At 39.9% G+C, this 24,463-nt stretch overlaps 1 protein-coding gene and 1 long non-coding RNA gene across 4 annotated transcripts in view; one reads left to right on the forward strand and one right to left on the reverse strand.

Annotated features, from left to right (window-relative positions):
* The window catches only part of SMYD3 (SET and MYND domain containing 3), a 690,952-nt gene that overhangs the window by 79,687 nt on the left and 586,802 nt on the right, over positions 1–24,463 (forward strand). The window lies entirely within an intron of this gene.
* On the reverse strand, positions 1,709–3,914 carry LOC122211464. 2 transcript variants are annotated; one of them, XR_006198688.1, is made up of 4 exons: positions 3,760–3,914; positions 3,070–3,121; positions 2,592–2,710; positions 1,709–2,019 (listed from the first exon to the last, which is right to left on the reverse strand). It is a non-coding gene; the product is annotated as an uncharacterized LOC122211464 (long non-coding RNA). The 2 variants fall into 2 exon arrangements; XR_006198687.1 differs by lacking the exon at positions 1,709–2,019 and having other exon boundaries at positions 2,371–2,710.

The following is a 24,463-nucleotide window of genomic DNA, read 5'->3' on the forward strand; positions in this document are numbered from 1 at the left end:
GTGATAAATCATATTAAGCATCTTTTCATGTGCTTCTTGGGCATTTTATATCTTCTTTGAAGAAATGTTCAAATCCTTTGCCCATTTTTTAATTGAGTTATTGTCTCTCTATTGTTGACTTGAAAGAGTTCCTTATATAATCTGGATATTAGTTCTTTATCAGATATATGATTTTTCAAATATCTTCTCCCATTTTGTGGGTTGCCTTTTTATTTTCTTGATAGTGTCATTTGATGCACAAAAGTTTTTAATTTTGATGAAGTCCAGCTTATCTATTTTTTTCTTTTGTTATTTGCACATTTAGTGTCGTATTTAGGAAACTGTTTAATGCAAGGTCACTGAGATTTATACCTGCATTTCTTTCTAAGAGTCATAGTACTTCAATTTAGTTTTTGATTCATTTTGAGTTAATTTTCACTTAGGGGGTGAAGGAGGAGTACATGTTCATTCTTTTGGTTGTGGAGATCCAGTTGTGTCAGTACCATTTATTGAAAAGACTTTTCTCCCCACCTACCTCATCTTTTTTTGAGACCTGTCTACACCTCTGTATATGGAAAGGAGAATGGGAATTATTTGTAGATTCACTCATTGATTCAGTAACATTGGATCCAGTAATATTTTTCTTTTTTTCTTAAGCAACTTTATTACAGTATCATTTAAACACCATGAAATTCACGCATTTTAAGTGTACAATTCCATGATTATGAGAGGAGACAGAAGGTAAAGTCACGTTAAAAAAAAAGAACCAGACCCCATTGTAGAATGCTTTGATGGGTATCAAAGGCTGTAATTGTAGGTATGCTCATGAGCATTTGACTCAGGAGACAAAAAAGTGCTTCTTCTGTCCTAAAAGATTTGTTTTCTGGGAATTTTTTGATTGTTTCCAAGGTAAAGATACAGGACAGGGCTTCTAGGTTTTTACATTAAGCAAAGTGTAGGGAAACTTGTGAATTGTTGGCCAATACTAGGAAAGTAATTTCTCTGGCCCTGAGTGAGCTACGTTTTTCACGTCTTGCTCCAGCTGTCTCTTATCGTTCACCCGTGAACTTGTGCTTATGAAGTCCTCTTCATGGTTGAAAATTCATTTACTATGTGTAGTTTTGTAATAGAAATCTGATCATGTATTTGCAGGAAGAAAGTTATAAATAAGAGGCAGTAATTTACTGACTTGATTTTATTTTCCCATTGTTGACATCTTTTATATTTTGGCAAAAAGGAGTTGAATCTCATATAGAAAAATTTTCTTTGAACATTTGCCAGATTCAGTTTACTGTCATTTCTAGTTAAAAAGGTTTTCTTTTTTCAAACTTAACATATACCTCCTTTTTGCACAGCAGATGGGAAAGATCTATGAGTTGCTACAGAGAATTATAGGGTTTTTTTCTCTATTTGATCTTTGATCTTAAGACAGCTTTTAACCCTGTAGTAATCTCCCGAGAGATTTGAGGAAATATTTTGTAAAACAAAATTATGGGGACTCTGAATACATAATTGTTATTCTCAAAGCATTGTGTCAAATGTAAAGTAAATGCTTTTAAGAAATCATTTCAGCTGTTATGTGTTTTTTATTAGGCTGAATTCTCAGTGTGGTTTATATCTAGCTGCATTATTACAACTTAAGTTTTGAATTTATTGTTAGGGAAATAATGAGACTTTTCTTGATTATATCAGCAGTTGGAAAAAAAATCACATCACTGAACAGCCAAAACTCTTTAATTAGGTTTTAAGACTAAAAACTGTATTAGGGTATTTTAATTTGGAATTCGGAATGTTGCTTTTATGTTGACTTCTCAATAAACTTTAAATTTGGTTTCATACTCTTATCCTTTAGCAAAGAAGTTTAGGCATTAATAACAACAGAATTGTGCTGCAGAAAAAGCATTGCTGTTATCCTTAAAATATGACGCAACAAAATAAAAAATGGCTGGACAACTGCAGGTTTATTACTTTTTTGGAACCCATCAGAGAGTGTAAGTTACAGGCAGCCAGCTAGCTTGAAGTCTGAGGAGAAACAGATGCCTGCAGGGAGAGACATGAGCTCTTGCTTACCTGGGCACTGGCAAGAATTTAGCTAGAGCAGTGAAAGGAATGATGGGTGCTGAATGAGGGCTGGCAAGAAAGTGTGAAGTCCCTGGAGGCTGCACCTAGAAGGAGAGTTTATATCCACCTCCAGGCTTTTTCTCTATGAACTCTACCGGCTGTTCCCAAAAATGATAGTTGAGATTCCCGAGAAAGTGTCCTTTGGTAGTGCAGAGTTTGGGGAGAACAGCAGCTGCTACAGATGGAGCCAGAAATTCTGCCAGGACCCTCCTTCCTTATCTTCCCTTTCTCCTTTACCAAATGAATTTAGTGGGGAAAGCAAAAAAAAAAAAAAAAAAAAAAAAAAAATCACTGTTGCCTTTAGGGCACTGGTAAAATCCCATTGCATCTGGGATTAGGGAATAGGATCAAACCTACCCATGGGTGGCGTGTTGGATCCAGAACCACAGCTGGGTGAGGGGAAGGTGCACTGAGGACATACCACTGAAACTTGAGAATTCAGTGACTAAGATTGATGCTTAATCAGAACAACAAAATCTCTATATTCCTACCTTCTGTTACCACTGTGGTCGGTGTAACAAGTAACAGTGGAATACTGCTCTGCTGGAAGAGTGGTCAGACCATGTGGACAGACCATCTTCGAGGCACAGCACAAACAGAGGACCTAAAGCTGAGAGTATAGCAGACATTGAGAGAAACCTTGGCAAATGTACCCTCCCTCTAAACACAAGTTACCAGTAGATGCATTTGAAGACTGTGTGCTGAGGGCAGCCATATCCATAATAAACCTCAAACCCAGCCTGACTTCTGATGGGACTAACTCAAAACCCTACCCTAAAGGGATAGCAAAAGAAAAGACATGTCCATTCCTAGGCATAAAAATAATTATGTCCGGGCACCTGGGTGGTTCAGTTGGTTAAGTGTCCAACTCTTGATCTTGGCTCATGTCTTGATCTTGGGGTCATGGGTTCAAGCTCTACATTGGGAGCTCCCACGCCCAGAGCGGAGCCACTTGAAAAAAAATATTACCTCATTCCTTCCTCTTCTTCACAAGATGTTCACCTTTCACCAATCAGGAGGCCTACAAAAAGGCAACAGAAATACCCACAGTACTGTCAAGAGATAAAGCAATCAACAGAATCAGATTCAGATATGACACAAATGCTGGAACTATCTGATAGAGAATTTAAAATAACTATAATTTCTATATTGAAAGCTCTAATGAAAAAGGTTAACAGCATGATAAATTAGATGGGTGGTTTTAGCAGAAAGATAGAAACTGTAAGGAAGAATTAAATAAAAAGATTACAAGTGAGAAAAAGCAGAAATGAAGAGTATCTTTGGTTTGCATATGAGTAGTTCTGACAGAACCAAGGAAAGAATCAGTCAGCTTGAGAGTAGGTGAATAGAAATAACTGAAAAAGAGAAAAAAAGTCACTAAAGAAAAAAAGGGTAGGGAAAAAATGCAAAGCAGAACAGAGTGTCTCAGAGCTAGGGAACAATGCCAACATATCTAAACATAAGCACAGCTGGAGTACTGTAAACCACTGAAAAATTAAACTGGAAAAGGCAAAACCATAGGGAGGGAAACCAGATCAGCAGTTTCCAGGGTTGGAGATGGGGAAGGGGTTGATTGCAAGGGGCAAAATGAGGGATTTTATTTTGGGTAATGAAGCTATTCTGTAAGGTGAGGTAGGTAGGAGTGCTGACAATACTGACTCCATCTCTGGCCCTCTGTCTTGTTCACCTTCTCTCAGTGACTTGTCTTCGGGCTGTGTTCCAGGCCCCCTGGGAGATTAACGTACATACCTTAGAAATGCCCTCCAAGGGGGCACCTGGGTGGCTCAGTCAGTTGAGTGTCCAACTTTGGCTCAGGTCATAATCTCACAGTTTATGAGTTCGAGCCCCGCATCAGTCTCTGTGCTGACAGCTCACAGCCTGGAGCTTGCTTCGGATCTGTGTCTCCCTCTCTCTGCCCCTCCCCTGCTTGTGCATGCATGTGCGCGCTCGCTCTCTCTCTCTCTCTCTCTCTCTCTCTCTCTCTCTCTGTCTCTGAAAAACAAAAATAACATTAAAAAAAGAAAAAAAAATGCCCGCCAAGGCTGGAATGGAGGGAGGGTTGTTTTTGCCTCCCAAAAATCAGTTAGAGATAACTTAGTCTTTCCCCTTCCTGATACACAGCTGGTGCCATAAGATCTAATTAAAGGTTAGCTGTCAGGTGCGTGCAAGCCCTTTGATCTCATTACAGTGCCCTCCTGTGTGTCCCCTTGCTCTGTAAAATCTGGGAACTAAGGTCTGGATTTTGCAAAGAATAATTGTGCAGCTGCTGTGGGTCATCCTGAGTCTGTTCCCCCGGTCAGGAAGTTACCCCCAAATAAAACTCTGTGTATCTGTATGGAGTGGCCTGTTTTATTTTCTGGTCTCAAAGTGCCTTCTCGGTTTGGTGGATACTTTACTGTCCCTACTTTGCCTTTCAACAAGTCTAAACATGATTCTATTTGCCAAAACCTCCAAGAGTGAATTTTACTCTATGTACGGGGGGCACCTGGGTGGCTCAGTGGGTTGAGCATTTGACTCATGGTATTGGCTCAGGTCATGATCTCGTGGTTTGTGAGTTCAATACCTGCATCACGATTCATGAGTCTGAGCCCTGAGTGGGGCTGTGTGCTGACAGTGTGGAGTCTGCTTGGGGTTCTGTCTCTCCCTTTCTCTCTGCTCTTCCCCTGCTTGCACGCGCACACTCTTTCAAAACAAATAAATAAACTTAGAAAACCCAGGATGTGAAGGGAAACCCAAGTAAAATACAGACTATTAGTAATGAACCTGTGTTACAAATGACCAGCATAACTTCACTGAAGGGAGTGGGGGACTACTCCTAGAAAAGGATTAGCTTAATTAAGGTTGAGTATTGTTAGGCTAAAGACAAAAAAAGAGCTACATACAAGTACTGTACTCTGTTTAGTAAATTTGTTTTTCACAGAAGTAGAGATTAGCAATTCTGAAACTGTTTGCTAGGGTTGAAAAAATAGATACAGTAGTTAAAGAGAGCTGGAGAAATTAGAGAAAATCAGAGAAATTACAAATAAGGAAAGGTAATAGGTTAGAATGAACCCTGTGGTGTCAGATTGCAATCAGAGATATTGGTATGAATTCATTCTGAATATTTTAGCTATATATGTACATAGATACAGAAATAAATTATTCTCTATAAATAAAAAGTATAGTGCATGCATAGGTTAGTATACATGCATATACTTCTGATCTCTGCTGACAGGCCCTAGAAGCAGAGATAGCCCAGGAAGCACACCTGGTCCCTATATCTTTTCTAAATACCATTCTCCAGTTAAAGGAACCAGGGTTCCTTGGAGAAGTGGTCGATTCCATGGCTAGGTTAGAGATACATGAAATAGGCCTGGGGCATCTTGTTTTGCTACAACTAAGGAAGGTCTTAAAAAAAGAATGGGACAGGGGCACCTGGGTGGCTCAGTCAGTCGGTTAAGTGTCCAACTTTGGCACAGGTCATGATCTCACAGTTCATGAGTTTGAGCTCCTCATCAGGCTCTGAGCTGACAGTACAGAACCTGCTTGGGATTGTCTGAATTTGAGTAGAAACAGGATATTTGCAGAATCTCAGAGTATCTCTTCCAAGATCTTAATTACAAGTGAGAGTAACTTAATAGTGGATAAATCTGGTAGATACCAAGAGATGAGAACATCACTTTTATGGTTTCTTGCCAAAATGCATAACCTCAATTAATTGTGAGAAAACATCAGATAGACCCCAAATATTTGATTATTAGTCCTCAAAGGTATCAAGTCTCAAAGACAAGGACAGATTTAGGGATTGTCACAGATTGGAGAGACTAATGCATGTCCAAATGCATTGTAGAAGTTTGGTCAGAACAAGGATGTTAGTGGGAAAATTCACTTGGGTGAAATCTGAGTAGATTGCATCAGTGTTTATTTCTTAGTTTTGACAAGTTTTGATGGTTAAGTAAGATGTTAATATTAGGGAAAGTGAAGAGCATAGGGAATTCTCTCTAGTATGCTTGTAACTTTTCTGTGTTTTCTGTCAGTTTACAATTATTTTATTTTAAAATTAAAAAGTTAAAGGGAAAACTTTTAAAAACTTTTTTTTTTTTTTTCTCTTTCCTCCTCCTCCTCCTCCTGTGCTGCCTGCTGTTGGAGATAGTCTATAAAAACAAAGCTCCTACCCTCAGTTAATGGAAATTTAAATTTGTAAGTTTTAGTTCACTTTAGGAAGATTAAATTCCTTTTTTTAAAGATTTTATTTTTTAAATATTTTTAATGGCTACACCTAACGTGGGGCCCGAACCTACACCCCCAAGATCAAAAGTCACATGTTCTACCAGCTGAGCCAGCCCTGTGCCCAAGGATGGTTAAACTCTTTTCCAATCCCCTACTATTATATAGTTTCACTAAAACAAGGAGAAATATTTCATAAATTTCTCCTGAAATATTTTACTGCCTTCGCATTATCTTGCAAGTTGTGTGAAGGAAATTTGAACATGTAACTATTACTACAGGCTTCAAGTCTAAAAATTTTTAAAAACTTGATAGCTACCTCCAATTCTTAATTGCATTATTGATTCATGAAATGTTGGGTAACAACTGGTGACAGGTGCTGAGCTGGGACCTATGTTACAAAGATAATTAAGGTAGGTCTCTTCCCTGGACAAATTTGCAGTTATTTGGAGGTTGTTAGGAAAACAAACAAACCAACAAACAAACTATAGTGAAGTTTACTAATCAGTTTGGTTTTACTGAGCATGTTTTCTCCAGTTTCCTTGTACCTTCTGCTTGAAATTCTTCTGTCATTTAGAATCTCAATTCCATTACTGCCCCCAGCCCCCCATGATTAAAGCCACTTTGGAATTCTCAGTAGTTCCTGAAGTTTCCTAACACAGAGAAGGACACTAGTTCTTGTCCTGGCTGCAACTTACCTAGTATTCCAGTTACTCAGAATACTTCCTTGCTTAACACGCTGCTTTTACCAAAGAAACTTTGGAGTATAAATAAAATGCCTTTACTTAAAATTCTGCTTCTCTGGGGTACCTGGGTGGCTCAGTAGGTTGAGTGTCTTGATTTAGCTCAGGTCATGATACCAGAGTTGTAGGATTGAGCCCCCTGTCGGGCTCTGCACTGAGCATGGAGCCTGCTTAAGATTCTCTCTCTCCCTCTCTCTCTTTGCCCCTCTCCTGTTCATGCTTTCTCTCTTTCTTAAAGAAAAAAAAAAAAAAAAAAAAAAGCAGGGGGTGCCTTGGTGGCTCAGTCAGTTGAGCATCCGACTCTTGATATCAGCTCAGGTTGTGAGCTCAAGGTTGTGAGATAAAGCCCCTACGTCGGGCTCCATGCTGTGTGTGGAGCCTGCTTGGGGTTTGCTCTCTTTCTCCCTCTGCTCTCCCCTGCTTGCACACACACTCTCTCTAAAAATAAATAAATAAACAATTTAAAAAATTCTGCTTCTCTGTTTTGTTTATCCCAAGGTCTATTCATGGAACAATAAAATAACTTAAGAAATCTTGGAACTTTAAGTTCCAAGTTTGTAGAAAAAAGTATATATACACCTTTGCGATAATGTCAGATAATTAGATCTCATTGAAGCTTCTCAGTTGACCCTAGGTTAAGAACCATGTTTTGGGGCAAAAGTGAGGTATCATTTTATCTTGCTACTTGGTTTGGTACTTATGCATTAGTAAATAATTTTGGTGGGGTGGTGACTATGATAACTCGAACAGTGAAAAGTTATATAAAAAAGCCCATGTTATGTTTTGTAATGGTGACTCTGAGGACATACAGCAGGATCATCTAACAGTAGCAGGCTGCCTTCAGAGTAGGAATGTGATTTAGAAAAGAGTCTGCCATCCAGTAAGCAGCCAAGAGCAAGCAAGTGATGCTCTTCTCTTTTTCCCCAGTGGGAGGAGCAAGGAGTAAAACTGAAGGGTGATAGCCTTGGAGTCTTTCGCATCACTCTTGTGTCTCCCTTGCGTGACTTCTTGCCACTCCATTCCTGACATGTTCCATTTGCCCTGCTGCTGTTGCTGTGATATTGGTCTCATTTGACGCTAAAGGTGAACCTTTTAGTTTTTAATGTTTCAGTGTCACGTTGTGCTGAATTCAGATTCCAGTTGCTTATGGAATAAATGCCTGCCATGTGGTGTTCTGCAAAATCCATTTTCATATGTCTTATTTCATTTGATCTTATTTAAGTAAATGAGGTTTTGAAATATAACTGGGGCACACTGACATTTTATGGCATGGCTGAATTGTCTTGAGAGAAGAAGTATGTGTGAAACCTGAATTGGTATTTTTTTTTTTAATGTTTATTTATTTTTGAGAAAGAGTGCACGTGAGTGGAGGAGGGGCAGAGAGAGAAGGAGACAGAAGAACTGAAGTGGGATCTGTGCTGACAGCAGAGAGCCCGATGCAGGGCTTGAACTCAGGAGCTGTGAGATCAGGACCTGAGCCGAAGTCGGACGCTTAACCGGCTGAGCCACCCAGGCACCCCTGAATTGGTATTTTATGAGTTGCTAATGGGATTATGGAAGAATGGTGTGAAATTTGTATAAAGTAACCTATGGAAAAGCCAGTAGGACTGCGGAAGATAAGGTTGTATGTTTTGGCAGTCACCTCTAACGCTAAATGCTAGTGATTACACCTTTGCCTATATAAAACCATAATGATTTACATTTTAAGATGGAGTTTTCATCTGTAGAAATAAATTACTTTATTATTAATGAATCCAGGACGAGAGAAATGTATGCTACAGTTGTAGCACATACATGATTTACTTAATGATCAATAATGTCTTAGGTTCTATTATATGAAACTTTTTTTTATTTAGACTTGAACTTGTAACATGTTTCAGCTAATTTGGAGCTTTGTTAGGGATAGATTGTGATTTTTTTTTGCCTTTAGAGATGTTCTAAGAAAAATTCTGGAATAGTTGTTTCATTTTGTAGTGAAGTCTTACAGCATACTGAAAACTAAACCTGATGCAAGGAAGTGGTTTTTATTCTCAAGCGAACATGAATAGACTCATTAAAGAGAATCTCTTACTGTTTTTTGACTCTATGCAGAGTACATATTTTGAGTTTTTGATAAACTTTATTTCCTGGATGATCTCTCTTGCTGAGTGCCCTCTAATTAACTTTTTAAAAAGCGCCAAACAGTGCCACCTCCCCACCGCTTTAAAATCTTTTTGTGAGAACAAGGAGAATGATTAACTTTCTAATTGATGTATGGTGGCATAGCTATCTAAAATACTTTCATTAAAGCGACTTAATGTTTTAAAGATAGCCAAGTTAAACATGTAATCACTCTCCAGAGTAATTAAAATGAAAGAATGAATATAATTAGAAATTGTCTGTCTTTTTATAGGGTGTCACGTAACTGATAGTTCTGCTATGAATATGCAGTTGCTAATAAACGGTTCTGGTAGTTTCCTTGGAGAAACTGGTAGAGGAGTAGTATTGCAATACTTTTAGTCCAGTCTGAGTTTAGCAGAACTTTTACATCACTCTGTGTGGCATCTGCGGTTACTCAGTGAGGTCAAAACATACGTGCAGATTGTACTGGCTTTTTTTCCCCACAGTAGAGCCAGACATATGGGTTTTTAGGAACTGATTGATTTTCTTAAGTCAATTTTTGAGTTTTGTAATGGCTCCTATTATAAAAAATTAAGTTCTTTTTAAGAAAAGAGGGACTGAATAAAAATAAAGATTAAGACTGAAGTTTGGTTGCCTACAGTCAGCTAGAACAGATGGGCAGAATTGGTGAGTCATTTGTGTAGCAGATACACATAAATTTGCTCCTTTTAGCGGCCACGTGAAAAGCATAGCCCTTTGTACACACCTTTTTGTCAAATTTTTCTGAGCAGCGTTTGCCAGATTTTTGATTGGTTTCTTTTTCTTCAAAATTTAGCACTGTGATTAAAATAAAAGGTTAGTTTACTCAAAATAACAAGTTAGTTATGCTTGTTAAATTTGAAGGTCTTTTTATGTGTACTTTACAGCTTTTTTTCCCCTATAGGATTAACATCTTGGAATTGGACCCAGCCCATCCTTTTCAGATACTGTTTTCCTTTCCTTCTATCTGATGACTTTCCCTGTCCATCTGGGTAACTTCAGCTCAGCTCAAGGCTAGTTTTTTCTGACTTCCCTGTGTGTACTGCACCCCTTTTCCTGCCACTCTGCTTAAACTGCTTGCAGCCTGGTCTTCAGCAACCAAAATCCCACGGGATAGGTTTTGCTTCTTACCTTTTTTCATCCTGCTGTAAAATTTGTCAGTATTGGCTTCTCTCTTTTAAAACACTGTTTTTCTGCTCTCCTGATTTTCTTTCTACTAATGTGGCTGCTGCTGCTTATTCTTTGTGAGCTCCTCTTCTGCTCAGTCCACTAATGTTAAGTTTTTAGGTTGTTTCTCTGGGCTCCTTTCTTAATTTTCTTTTTTTTTTTTTTTTAACGTTTTATTTATTTATTCATTTTGAGAGAGAGCGAGAGAGAGAGCACAAGCGCACAGTTACACTCATAGGGGAGGAACAGAGAGAGAGAGAGGGAGAGAGAGAATGAGCAGGGGAGGGGCAGAGAAAGAGGGAGAGAGCCAATCCCAAGCAGGCTCCACACTGTTAGTGCAGAGCCTGAGGTGGGGCTCAAACTCACAAACTGTGAGATCAAGACCTGAAATGAAACCAAGAGTCGGATGCCTAACTGACTGAGCCACCGGCACCCCCTCCTTTCTTTTCTTATGTGTCAGATCTTCTCAGGAAGATGTCTTTTATTCTGGAGCTTCAAATTCATGTGGGCCGGATGACTCCCAAATAAAAATTCTCAGCCCAGATCTTTCTGACTTCTATCTAGCTGGCTTCTGGGTAGTTCAGTGAGTGAGAAAAATCGCTAAGATGCCACCTTAAACCCTTGAAACCCAGTGTTTCCAAATAACTCTTTAGTAGGGATTCCCTACCCCCTACCTCCTTTTCTGGTCCTATCATTCTTCTGCTTGAAAATGTTCCGTGCCTCTTCATGCTGTCCACATGCTGTGGCCCTAACTGTATTTCCCGCTTCATTTCCCATTGTGCCATATTTAACCTTGGCTTTAGTGAATCTGAAATACTTGATTTGCTACCAGTGCGTCCTGAACCTGCCTATATCTGTGTTATTTTGCTTGCCTCATGCCTTTCTCTCTGAAACAGATTCTCATCTCTTACAGATGCTCAGACAGTTCATTGCCAGCTTGCTACCGGAACTCTCCCCGATCTAGGGAAGCTGCATTCCTCTTTCTCTATATTTCTCTATATTTCTCTGTCCTTTTTGAAAACTCCTATGTTCCACTGAAACCCATTTAATGACATTACTTCATTCTGCTACTTGTATAATTTTGTATTTTCCTTATCTCTCCCACTAGTCTGCCAGATCCTTGAGGCTGGAGTTAAGACATCTTCCCTCACAGGACCCAAACATTGGGCCTGACGTAGGGTGGGCATTGCCCGACCTGATACGGTAATTTGATTGAGGGATTGGGGAGTGATACTTCTGACCACTCTTTCAGCCAGTGTTCATATTAAATTCTGGGCACACAGCAGGATTAGGTTCTGTACTACTTAGCCTGCATGTAGAGTCAGACTAGACTCGTGCCGGCTGTATGTGGGGAAGTGGTTGTGGGGCTTTAGAGCTCTGGCTGATAGCATTTACCATATTAACTGACTCTAAGATGAACATTTCCCCCCACATTTCAACATTCCTGAAATTACGATGCATTTTTACAGCGGATGGTCTCTTACAGTGATAACTGACAATGTTGTATATACTATTTATGTTAGTATCTTTAATAACATGTCATATGATCCATAGCATCTTAGATTCGATGAACTTCAGTAACTTAGTGTATGAGGTGACTTCCATTCATGGGGTTGTGTCACCCAAGAGTGTGATTGGTTGTAGTGGCCATTGTGGTTCTAGTCAACACTCTTTCCGGCCCTGACACATAACACAATGGTTGTGCAGAGTGGGTACACTGGGCTCCCCTCACCCCGTGGTCCATGGTGGGTTCCTACTGGTAGAGGTAACTTAGGGCAGCCTCACCTCCTATCTACAGTGTTTGGTTCTGTGCTGAACAGTGCCTGTGTGTGTCTGATTAGAGTGAGACCAGGGCTTTTGTTCGGTGGGAAGAAGTACTTTCTCTCCTTTTCCATAAGAACAAGGTGGTAGTGTATAGCCCATGGAGCTGCTGGCAGCCATGATGCCAGAAGGGAGTGAGCCTGAGCTTCTGGCTGGCTGTGGAAGAGGGCAGCACCAGCAGAAGCGGAGAGAACTGAGCTGCGGCCTGAAAGTCTGTGAAGAGGCAGCAGAGCGTTGGCGTTAGAAGCCCAGCTCTGGACTGTTCTGCAAGTAACACCAACTTCTCTCAGTTTCCTGGTCTGGAAAAAGTATGGCCGGTGGGATATATGGAAATATGATTGCACTGTCAGAGTTAAGCTGTCAAATAATCATTATCTTACACTTCTAAAAGAAGTTTATTTATTTAAGTAATCTCTACACCCTACATAGGGCTCGAACTCACAACCCTGAGATCAAGAGTTGCATACGCTCCTCTTACTGAGCCAGCCAGGTGCCCCCAGCATCTTACTTTAATAGGAAAATACTAGTGGTGTTCCCACAAAGGTCAGAAACATTGTACTGGAGGTATTAACAAATGCAGTTGACGAGAAAACAAGTGGAGGCGTCATCATTGGAACACTATTTCCTGTTTGCGGTTGATGTGGCATTTTACTTGGAAAACTCTAGTGAATCACTGGTAAAACTGACTGAAAACAGTGACCTTAACAAGCATTATGCTCAGTGAAATAAGCCAGACATAAAAGACCACGTAATTATATGATTCCATTTGTATGAAATGTTCACAGTAGGCAAATCTATAGAGAGAGAGTAGATCTGTGGTTGTCCAGGACTGGGAGGTGGGGATGGGGAGTGACTTTGTATCGGCACAAGGTTTCTTTTGGGGATGAGGAAACTGTTCTACAATTAGATGGTAGTGAATTGTTGAATCACTGTATGGTGCACCTGAAACTGTATGTTAACTCTACTGGAATTAAAATTTAAAAAGTTAGATTGTGGTGTTGGTTATACAACTCTATAAATAAACTGAGACCTGTTGAACTTACACTTAAAAGGAGTGAATTTTATGGTATGTAAATTATTTCTTATAAGGTCGTTTTTTTTTTTTTTTTTTTTTTTTTTTTCAGTTTACTTATTTTGAGAGAGAGAGAGAGAGAGCGCACACACACGAGCAGGGGAGGGTCAGAGAGAGAGATAGAGGGAGAGAGAGAATCCCAAGCAGGCTTTGCACTGTAAGCGAGGAACCTGACGTGGGTTCGATCCCACAAATGATGAGGTCATAACCTGAACTGAAATCAAGAGTCAGACGCTTAACCAACTGAGTCACCCAGGAGCCCCTATAAAGTGTATTTTCTTAAGAAACTAACTCAAACAGTAAAACAATTCAATAGGGTATTAGGATATAAAATTAACATACAAAAACTGTAATCAGAACATAAAATAGAAGAGAAAACCCCATTTACAATTAAGGAACAAAAAAGGTAAAATACTCAGGAATTAAACTTCAAAAATGTGCACAACTTGTTTGAAGAAAACACTCCTGAAAGGCTTAATGGTAAAACTGAACAGAACTAAAGTCCTGCCTTGTTCCAGGATACGACGACAACATCTGAGGTTGTAATCAAGGGCTTGGGTGCAGGGAGTCCATCCTCGGAAGCACCTGCGGGAGAGTGGGCTGCGGGTGAGGTGGGGGGTAGTGAGACGGGACAGAATGACGCCCACACAAGGTGTGTTAATGAGCGGGCTGTCGCCTTGGCGGCTGGAGCTCGGTCCCACTGGGGACTTTTGTAAAGCTGCATAGAACCCACCTTAGAATTCTTTCATGAGGACAAAGAAGCTGGGGTTTTATTCACCAACTCCTGTCCAGCTATGGTGGCTGGTTTCCCCCTGAGATATAGTAGAAAGCCGTAAGCATGTAAGGTTTGGTGAGTGTTCAGCAGATCGTCAGTTTATGTGACTGATACAGGCCAGACTGAGGAGATGGACGCACCAGGTGGCCTTTGTAGTCTCTTCAGCGTCATATCTCCAGGACCTGCAGAACTGTGGTCTTCTCTGAATGGGACCGGAAAGGAGTCAGGGAGCAGTTTTGCATTTTTTTGTGCTTGCAAGAGACAGTGGGCTTCTCCACACCTGCTCTGTCCTTGCCTGCTCGGAAGTCTAGACCAGCTCTTCGAAAAGGAGCTGGGCCGGGTTTTACATGGGGTCTGGAGTTCTTGCTGATTAAATTTAGTCAAATAGGGTACATTGTAACATTGGCAAGCCAATTACTGATTTTAATGTTTTTGTTTCATTAGGCTCTGCCAACATGAATTCTAATATATTTGGTACTCGCTTGTTGTTATTACTGTCTAAAATAAGGAAAGCATACTTGCATCTTTGTGAACAATATTAATGTGGCAACTTTTTTTAAAATTTAGTGTTTGATTTTAATTCCAGTGTAGTCAACATACAATGTTATGTTAGTTTCAGGTGTACAATATAGTGATTCAACAGCTTTGCAGTTTGCTCAGTGCTCATCATGGTAAGTGTACTGATATGGCAACTTTTTGAATGTTGATCAAGAAATGATATGGTGTATATGATATACATAATGGTTCTATGAATCAAAGATTCAGGACTTTGCAAATAACTATTTTAATTCATTATTTTACTTGGCTTTCTTCTTACTGATCCCCAACTACTATTTTTATTTGATGATGCCTAGTATTTCTTTTTTAAGTTTCTTTCTTTCTTTCTTTCTTTCTTTCTTTCTTTCTTTCTTTCTTCCTTCCTTCCTTCCTTCCTTCCTTCCTTCCTCCCTCCCTCCCTCCCTCCCTCCCTCCTTTCCTTCCTTCCTTCCTTCCTTCCTTCCTTCCTTCCTTCACAGATCCCGAGTGGGGCAGGGGCAGAGAGAGAGGGAGAGAGAACCTCAAGAAGGCTCCGTGCTGTCGGTGCTGAGTCTGATGCAGGGCTCGAACTGAAAAGTCATGATTTGAGCCGAAACCAAGAGTCCGATGCTTAACTGACTGAATTACCCAGGTGTCCCCTTCCCTACCTCATTTAAATAACCTAAGTGTGTACCTGCTCCAGGTTTTTGAATTTATTGTTCCATCTTTGGGGATGTTGGTTTGCAACCCTCACGGGAACTTCCCAGGTGAAATCTGAAATGAAATTGGCCCCTGCATGCCGAGGGCAGGGAAAGGTGGAGGAGAGAGGAAGGCCACTCCAGGTTTGTAGGTGGCGGTTTTAATAAGCAAAGGGAGCTTATATAAAAGGCTTGTCTTTAGTGGCAGGCAGCAAGATGAATGGATCTCCCCAACCTCCTATTAAATCTTAAAAGTTAAAATTTTTTTATTTTTTAATTTGAGAGAGAGAGTACGAGCAGAGGAGGGGGGCACAGGGAGTGACAGAATCTTAAGTAGGCTCCATGCTGAGCGTGGAGTGTGATATGGGGCTTGATTCTGTGACCCTGGGATCGTGACCTGAGCCAAAATCGAAAGTCGGATGTTCAACCAACTGAACTACCCAGGTGCCCCTCATCTTAAAAGTTTAAAAGGCGGCCTTGACTGGGTTCAGTCACATATATTGTGCAGGTGTTCTCAACACCATATCACCATCTCAAGGCCGTGTCCTTGAAGCATCCTCTAAGAGAGGAACCCACGTTCCAAGAACAGGGGATGGGGGTAAGGGGCCTCCGAGTTCCTAGGTTCAGCTCGTGGCTCAGTTGGAGGTCACATCTTTTTGATGATGTTCCTCAGTGGGGACCACTCTTCTTCTCAGATATTCTTATGACTCAGGTTCTCACCTCAGATAGGTCACCTTATGCAAAAGGCATTCCGAGGCTACTCTGTATATAATATCTTCCACTCTGAACTCATTGTCCCTGTGACCCTACTTCCATAATGCTGACTACTGTGGGACATATTTTGTGTTGATTTGTTCATTGTCTTGTTTCTTCTGTTGGATTTTAGATACAACAAGGGAGGGAGTTAATTTTGTCCTTATCTTCTAGAACAGTACCTGTCCCACAATATGGATTCAGTAATATTTGTTGAATGAATGAGTGAATGAATGAATGAAAGACTTCAGTTCATTAAGGAAGTGATTGATGGTATAAATTTTAGGATTAAAAAAAGCTATTTCTATTCTTAAAATTACATTAAATATAAGGTGCTTATGAGTTAATTGCATGGAAATCTTATAGCCTGTGTTACTCATTCTACAGCTGACCATGAACAGATTAAACTCTAACCCTGATAAATAAAGAAAAGGGTTGAAGGGAGTCCCTTCCAACTATCTTATGTGTGTGTGTGTGCACGTGTGTGTGTCCACTTACTTATTGTAAACAGGTTTTAATGAGGTCTTCTTTAGTCTTCTCTGCAAAAGTCCATTATAATCAGGTTAAATATCCAGTAGGGAGATTAATCCTGCCATTTTCCTGTGCAGATAACCTTTGCTGGTTTTCGGTTGCCCTAGAATTCTTTGATCTTTGGTCTGTCACCAAAAGGCCTTCACAGCATCATTCCGTCTTATCTCCAGTATTCTTTTTTTTTAATTTTTTTTTTTTTTAACGTTTATTTATTTTTGAGACAGAGTGAGACAGAGCATGAACGGGGGAGGGGCAGAGAGAGAGGGAGACACAGAATCAGAAGCAGGCTCCAGGCTCTGAGCTGTCAGCCCAGAGCCCGACGCGGGGCTCGAACTCACGGACCGTGAGATCGTGACCTGGGCCGAAGTCGGATGTCTAACCGACTGAGCCACTCAGGCGCCCCATTATCTCCAGTATTCTTTATTGCCATCCCTTCATGTGTTTCCTACTCTCTATCCCATATATTCTACATTTTTTCCCTTTAGTTGTTCCTTCTATTAGGAATTCCTGCCTCCTTTTCCTGTTTATCAAAATCTTACCTGTCTTTCATGTCTCATATCAAATGCTATCTTCTTCAGGACATCTTTCCCAATGCTCAGAATTAAATGACACTGTTTCTCAATCTCCTCCTTTTTCCTTTGGAGGAGCATTGGCCGCTCCCCCAGTGTTGTGTTCTGTTTCTCGCCTTGCACCTGATCACTGAGGCTTTGCATTTGACCTTTCCTTTTCCTGAGTGGCTGCCCTGGCTGTAGGCCTTTACGAGCTCCTTTTTAGGCTTAAAAATCTCTTTTCTGTATTATTCCTTTTAGTTGTCCTCTGTTATTTTCAGATAACTCTACGATTTTTTACGATTGTTTTTACTTTTTTTTTTGTTTAGCATTTTAAGTCCTGTACGATTGCCTTTAATACAGACCTTGCAGCTGTAGGACTTTCAGTAAAATAGAATCACATTGGGACTTCAGTTTTAAGGTCATCTTGGTTTTTTCTCCCATTTCTCTCATGGATTTGAAGGTTGCCTTTTTGATTTTATCACTTTATGACATTTTATCGCCTTTAGTGTTTTTATACAAAGGGCCTCTCTTGATATCCTTTTGTTCAAGTTCTTTTGATAACTTTTACTGGTTTTCAGCTGTCAGTAAAGGAATCTTTCAATAAGAAAAGGAATTCATCAAGCCATTTACTATTTTTCATTGTAAGGTAAATAAAAATGTACGTCTATTTTAGCTTTGTTAGTTTTGTTTGCTTAATAAAGTAAAATATTGAATATAATCTGGATGTAAAGAAGCTTTTTATTATAAATAGTAATTTAGATTACTCCTCGTCAGGTAATGATGCAGAGTTGACCCTTGTCTGTCACATATAACAGTGTAAACATTGGAGAAGAATGGATATTTGAATTTAGAGTTTATTTCAGTGTAGGATATTATACTTTTGCAAGACTGTGGCCTGTTTTTTTTAAGTTTATTTATTTAATTTTGAGAGAGCAAGAGTGGGGGAGGGACTGAGAGAGAGGCAGAGAGAGATAATCCCAAGCAGGCTCCGCATCGTCAGTGCAGAGTCTGATGCGGGGCTCAAACCCAGAAACCGTGAGATCATGACCTGAGCTGAAATCAAGAGTTGGACACAACTGACTGAGCCACCCAGGTGCCCCAAGACCATGTCTTAATAAGTAATAACTGGACTGTCTTAAAAAAAAAAAAAGATCTGCCATATAAAAATAGGCATACTCCAAAACCTAGACAAAGAAAATGATAAAGTTTATCAATTTCTGCATTCCTACCAAATATGGCTTTTTGTCTTTACAGTTAATCATTTTTCTTGTTCTCCATGACAGCTTATCTTACCTAATGTATGCTACAATTTCAGTGGGTTCTACCTTTCCTGTTAATATTTCCATTTCAGTACTCTTTCTGGAGACTTATTACCTGGAAAGCTTTCTGTTAGTGGGAATGTGATACGTCAGAGTAAATTGATGGATCGGATATTTTTGAGCTGCTGAGACTTTTAGCTCCCCGGGAAATACTGCCACGTATGTGAGTATCTCCTCTGCCCATTCGTAAGACCAGCTTGGATTGGGTCATGGATTCTTGGAAATACAACTATAATTCTTCACATATCCTTTCCAACCTGTTAAATTATTTATAAATGAACCTTAGATGATGGTGATTCCAAATTGACTGTAGTCTGAATGATCACTGACCACGGTGCACTGTAGGAAGTAGGTGCTTAGTACACATTTATTGCATGTTCACTGTGCCTGTGATGGTTTTGTTCATTTCTGGTCCCAAACTTAAAGAGCAGTATCTTGCATTCTGGAGTCAGAGTTTCTGTTTGTTGTACTTTCTGAGAAATTTCTTCAACTTTATCTTCTAACCTTTTTATTGAGTAGTTTGTATGTTAGTTTCTTATTGCTGTTACAACAAATTTCCACAGATTTGTGAGCTTAAGCCACCATACATCTATTAATTGACAGTTTGGGGGTTCAGCAGTGGCACTCACTGAGCTGAAATCAGTTGTCAGTAGATTGCATTCATTCTCGAGGTTCTAAGGAGAACCTACTTCCTTGCCCTTTGTACCTTTTCGAGGCTGCTTGCATTTCTTGGCTTGAAGTCCCTTCCCCCATCTTCAAAGTTAACCGTGTAGGATCTTGAAATCTCTGACACTGGTCTTCTTCCTCCTTCACTCTTTGAACGACCCTTGTGATTACAGTAGGCCCATGGGGGTAATCCAGGAAAAATCTCCTTATTTTAAGGTCAGATGATTTGTAACTTAATTCCTTCTTCATTTTTCATTCCTTTTGCCATGTGGCATATTCAAAGGTTCCAGGACTGGGATGTGGAGGGCATCTTTGGGTGGCTGCTTTTCCACCTACTACAGTTCATTTCTGTTCTTGGGCTTTAATTTCCCAGAATCTCGGTTTTTTCAATTTTTTAAAACTGAGATTGCAGTAACTTTTCCCTAAGGATAATGACAGGGTGGTTTTTGTTGTTTTGTTTTTAGTCGTCTTCTTGCAACAAAGACTGTTGAGTGGAGGGCTTTACTCTATAGAAGTACATTATTTTAAGGTTTTTTTTGGTAGCAACATTTGAAAGAAATAGGTTAAATTAATTTTAGTAAAATACTTTAGCCTAAAATATCAAAGACATTATTTCCAACTTATAATCAGCATAACAATTATTGAGATGTTTTACCTTTTTTTCTTACTAAGTTTAAACACTGCCCATCAGAGAGCAACAGTATACAGACAGCAGCCAAAAAAAATGAGCCTTTTCCAAATCTTCTAAACATAACTGAATATATTATGATTTAGTAACTTTAACACATAATCTGATTTTTTTGAAGTTTGTTTATTTTGAAAGAAAGATAGAAAGCACGAGCTAGAAAGGGGCAGAGAGAGAGGGAGACAGAGAATCCTAAGCAGGTTCCACGCTGTCAGCGCAGAGCCTGATGCAGGGCTTGATATCATGAACCATGAGCCGAAATCAAGAGTCGGATGCCCAACTGACTGAACCACCCAGGTGCCCTCATGATCTGAATTTTTGTATGGAATGCTTATACAACTACAGGATAGCCTTGACTTTGAACTTTGTTTTAAAAGGATTAAAAAAATGCTTTACTCTTATTTGCATATGGATTTGGTTTATAATATTACAAATTATGAGAAGAGCAGTATTAATGACTAACAGCAATATGTTTTCTATAATAAGTGATTTCTGTTTAAATCCTTATTGACTACTATTACTACTATGTGTTAAAATATAAGTAGCTGGTGATATGACAGGATTCGTGGGAGAAAAACATGGTTTAAGTTTTAGAGGCCTGGTATCAGGCCGTGGAATAAGCCGTGAATAAATATTTTTCAAGTGAATGAACCCTAAAATATAAATACATATCTTTTTATCCTTACAGACCATCTTAACTCAAACTGTCTATCTTTTAACGCTGAGGAGCCACAGTCTGCTGTGTGGCTGCCATATTGGACGATGCAGGGCGAGGTTGATCTGGGGCAAGCCTGGCTGGTGGATCTGGGGCTGGTCAGCTGGCCCAGAAGGGCACCAAAGTGCCTTCCCGTCTTGTCTTCTGCTGTGGGAGTGCAGGCCTGTCTGCTCTGGTTGTGGGATTCAGGTGCAAGGAGGGTGGGAGCTCAGGATGGACTCTCGCTTACTGTCCCTGTTTTCAGCCTGCCCCCTGCCTGATGCCCCTCTCCCCTCAATGTTTGGGTTGAGGGTCAGTTCTGCCTCTGCAGCCTCAGGGTTGCTCTGGGACCCAGTTCTTTGTTCTTCCTCCAGCAGCTCTTCAGCCTTCTTTGAAGGTTCTTTTAACGTTCCTCCCCAACCCCCCTCACTTTAATAAGTTCTGGGTGCTTTCCTTCGCAGTTTCTGTTTAGATTTCAGCATTTGCTGCCCCCCCCCCCCCCTTCTAAATGAGTCTTTTAAACTCTGCTTCCACAATTATTATCTGTTAATGTTGCCCATTTTTTAAGTTGTCTGTTTATGCACATTTCCCCTCCTTCCCTTAAAAAAATTTTTTTTTTTTTGGTTATTTTATCAGAACTGTGACAGAGATGAAGTAGATGCAGGTATTCACTGGGCCACTTTCCCTGGAAACTGCTGTGCATGTCTCTCCTTGCAGTCTGTGCCAAGCAGAGCTCCTCTAGAACTTGGGGGTCAACGTTTCCTCAGCCCAGGGCCCTGACCCCTTATCTCCTTCCTGAGTCCCTCTTGTGTCCAGACTCTGCTGGTTCAGGGATGGATGTGACCCAGTGTTTGTGTTTCAGGTGTCTGAGGCGACAGCAAGAGGAGGAAGCTGTGGCCTTTTCCCCCCTGCACGTTTGGTCCTGGTTCCTCAGCATCACGGGTCCCATTTTCTTTTTCTTCCCCTTTTCATTCTTTTAAGACTTCAATTCGCAAAGCTTCATCTAAGTCTCCCGCTCTGGGTGAGCCACCTCCTTTGCCAAGTCACAGTGTCTCCAAAGCTGTTCGCTTTTAGATTCCTCTGTCCCTTTGACCTGCGCCCTTGGTCTCCCCCACCACGCACACCCCTGAGGCATGCTACACACAGCTCACTTGTGGGCAGAGGGTATATCTTGGGTTAGGAAAGACCTGGTCCTCTGTCTGTGAAATCAGTTACTGTGTTCATTCCAGCATTGAAGAAAACTTGTAAATTTTCATCCCAACATCTTGTTTTTTTAAATTGAGGTAAAATACACATAACAAAGTTTGCCATTTCAAGCGTTTTAAAGTCCAAATTCACTGGCTTTAATCACATTCACAGTGTTGTGCAATCATCACCACTATCTATTTTCACAATTTTTTATCCCCCCAAACAAAAGTTCTGTAACCATTAAGCAGTGGGTCCCCATTTCCTTAACCCCATTGGCCCCTGGTAACCTCTAAATCTACTTTCTGTTATTTCTGAATTTGCCTGCTCTAGATTTCCTATAAGTGGAATCATACCGTATTTGTCCTTTTGTGCCTGACTCATTTCACTTAATCTGATGTTTTCAAGCTTCACCCATGTTGTGGATTGTATCAGAACTTCATTTATTAGTTTTTGATTTTGGATGGCCATACTCATTTTCTCTTGAAACGTTTGTGTGGTTTCAATGCAAAGATAAATTTTTTAATTTTTCTCTTTTCTTTCATATCATATGACCTTAGTAGCAACAGCTTTTTAATTTTTTTTTTTTTTTAACTTCTCCCAGTGGATACTATTATAATTGTGGGCTTGTTGATTCATGCTGATGAATAGTAATTTCTTGCAAGTTATCCTGGCATGTAGGATTCATTTTTCATGTGATCTGCATAAAAATAGTGGTGATGAATATTAATCAAGTGAGAATGCAGATTTGAACGCTAAGCTTCAAAAAAAGCTTAATTAGAATACACGAGTCACATTAGCCATCCCTCAGTAGGGAAAGTATGTTCTACTCATTTTGTTGCTTGAAACTTTTTTCTTGTTTGAACCTATAAACTGATAGGTGTCACGGTATGGGTAAGAAATTGTGGGGGGGGCGGTGGCAAACAGTTGCTGTGCTCAAATGAAGTTTTCAGGGTGGCTCATTATTATCAGTAACTTATTTTGCACCAAAATTAAAATTGTTTTTCCCAGGACCAGAAATATGGATTTAGTCAGCCAGTCAAACCGGGTTTCCTTGTTGAAAAGCGTGTCTGTGAAGGTGCTGTGCTGGGTGCCACAGAGGACCCACAAGTAGTACAAGTCCCAGGAACTTGGCTCTGGTGAACTGACCTGTGGGGAGCTTTTACCTGAATGGATGCCATTCAAGACATAAATCTATTTATCATAAACATGTAGAAAGTTAAAGAACAGCACAGAATTAAACAGTTCATCCAAATCACAGTAAAAGTGATATCAAAGGATAAGTAATAATAACTAAGTGAACTGTGTAGACCAGTCTTGTTCAATAATTTTAAGTAGAGGAATGCACCCCCCACTTTCTTCTGAATGAAATCGTAAACTAAACCCAAATATGTAAGGGGGGGGGGGGAAAGGACTTTATTGCTAGAAGGTAGGGTTCCAGACCAGTTCTAATAACAGCTAATAACCTGGGACTTCTTAGCCGAATTCTAGTTCAATTTCCTTATTCGCATACGGCATTCATAGTGGGATTGTTGTAAGGATTAAAAATGGAGTATGGAAAGCATTTTAAACTGTCTGGAACATTCTGAGTACGTAGTACATTACACCTGTCAATATCATTGCATTCTAAGAGGAGAAGTGGATGTCAAAAACCTGGCTCTGGCATTTCAGGTATGGTTTGCCTAATCCAGATACATTTTTTCATTTATACAGGTGTATATATCTGCGAATATATATGTATGAATATGTGTGAGACTAGGTATGTATGTGTTCTGTCTATATGTATATTATGGAGGTAAAATATGAAATAGACACCTTCAGAATGGTGGCAGTGGTAACTATCTACATTATAAATCTCCCTGTTTTTCTAGCAGACTTGTACTAAACTTGAACCCGTGTGGAGAAGAGAATCGTTTTCTTCTTATCTGGATTGTTCTCTGTGTCCCACATGGCTGAGTTAGAATAGCTGATTCTTGCTTCAGGGTTTTGTTCACTTATCAGAAAACATTTTTAATGTCATTTAAAAATTGATTTATTTAGAATCTTTTGCTTTTCTCTGATACATTAATATATGCTTCACATTTCTCACTGCTGCCTTTGCTTGTAAATAACTGTATGATACCTCAGCCTGCCTGCCTCTCTATTTTGTATTTTGTAGCCCCTTCTCTCCGCCTGCTCTAGGGTGAGGAGGGGCCTGGAGTCCCAGGAGGAAAGTGGATTTCCAACTGGGCAGATATAGGGAGACGTTACTGTGTTGCAACATTAACTATCACCCCTCCCCTCCTACCCCAAAATAGCAATTACAGGCAATTATTCTGAAATCACTTCATGTTCAGTATTTACATTAGCACATCAAAAGAGGATATTTAAGTCTTAAGGTTAATGGCTATGTTTTTTAAGAGTTTTAATCATTTGTGGACTAAAAAAAAAATCCTACTTTGATTTGCTAATACATCCTTATGAAGACAGCTACTATTAAATAAACAAGCCATTGTGCTGGGAGTAGAACTCTTTACTGATGAAAATTAGCTATTTACTAGATTTTGCCTAGTGAGTTTTAGTCATGGCAGAGTATGGCCCAGTGATTTGGAGGATAGATTCTGGAATCTGACTGCCTGGTTTTGAATATAAGCTGCAGTATTTACTGTGTGTGTTTGGGCAACCTAATTTATTTTCTCTAATCTTAGTTTTCTCATTTGTAAAATGGGGTAAATTTGGTACCTATCTCATTGGGTGAGGATGAAGAGTAAATGAGATACTTAGCACAGCTCCTGGTATGTTGCTGTCACAACTTAACAACAGTCATTGTCTAGAGGCAGCGTGGTGTCATAGAGTTACACAT

The sequence above is a fragment of the Panthera leo genome, chromosome F3 (genome assembly GCF_018350215.1).
Source record: "Panthera leo isolate Ple1 chromosome F3, P.leo_Ple1_pat1.1, whole genome shotgun sequence".
NCBI lineage: Eukaryota > Metazoa > Chordata > Mammalia > Carnivora > Felidae > Panthera > Panthera leo.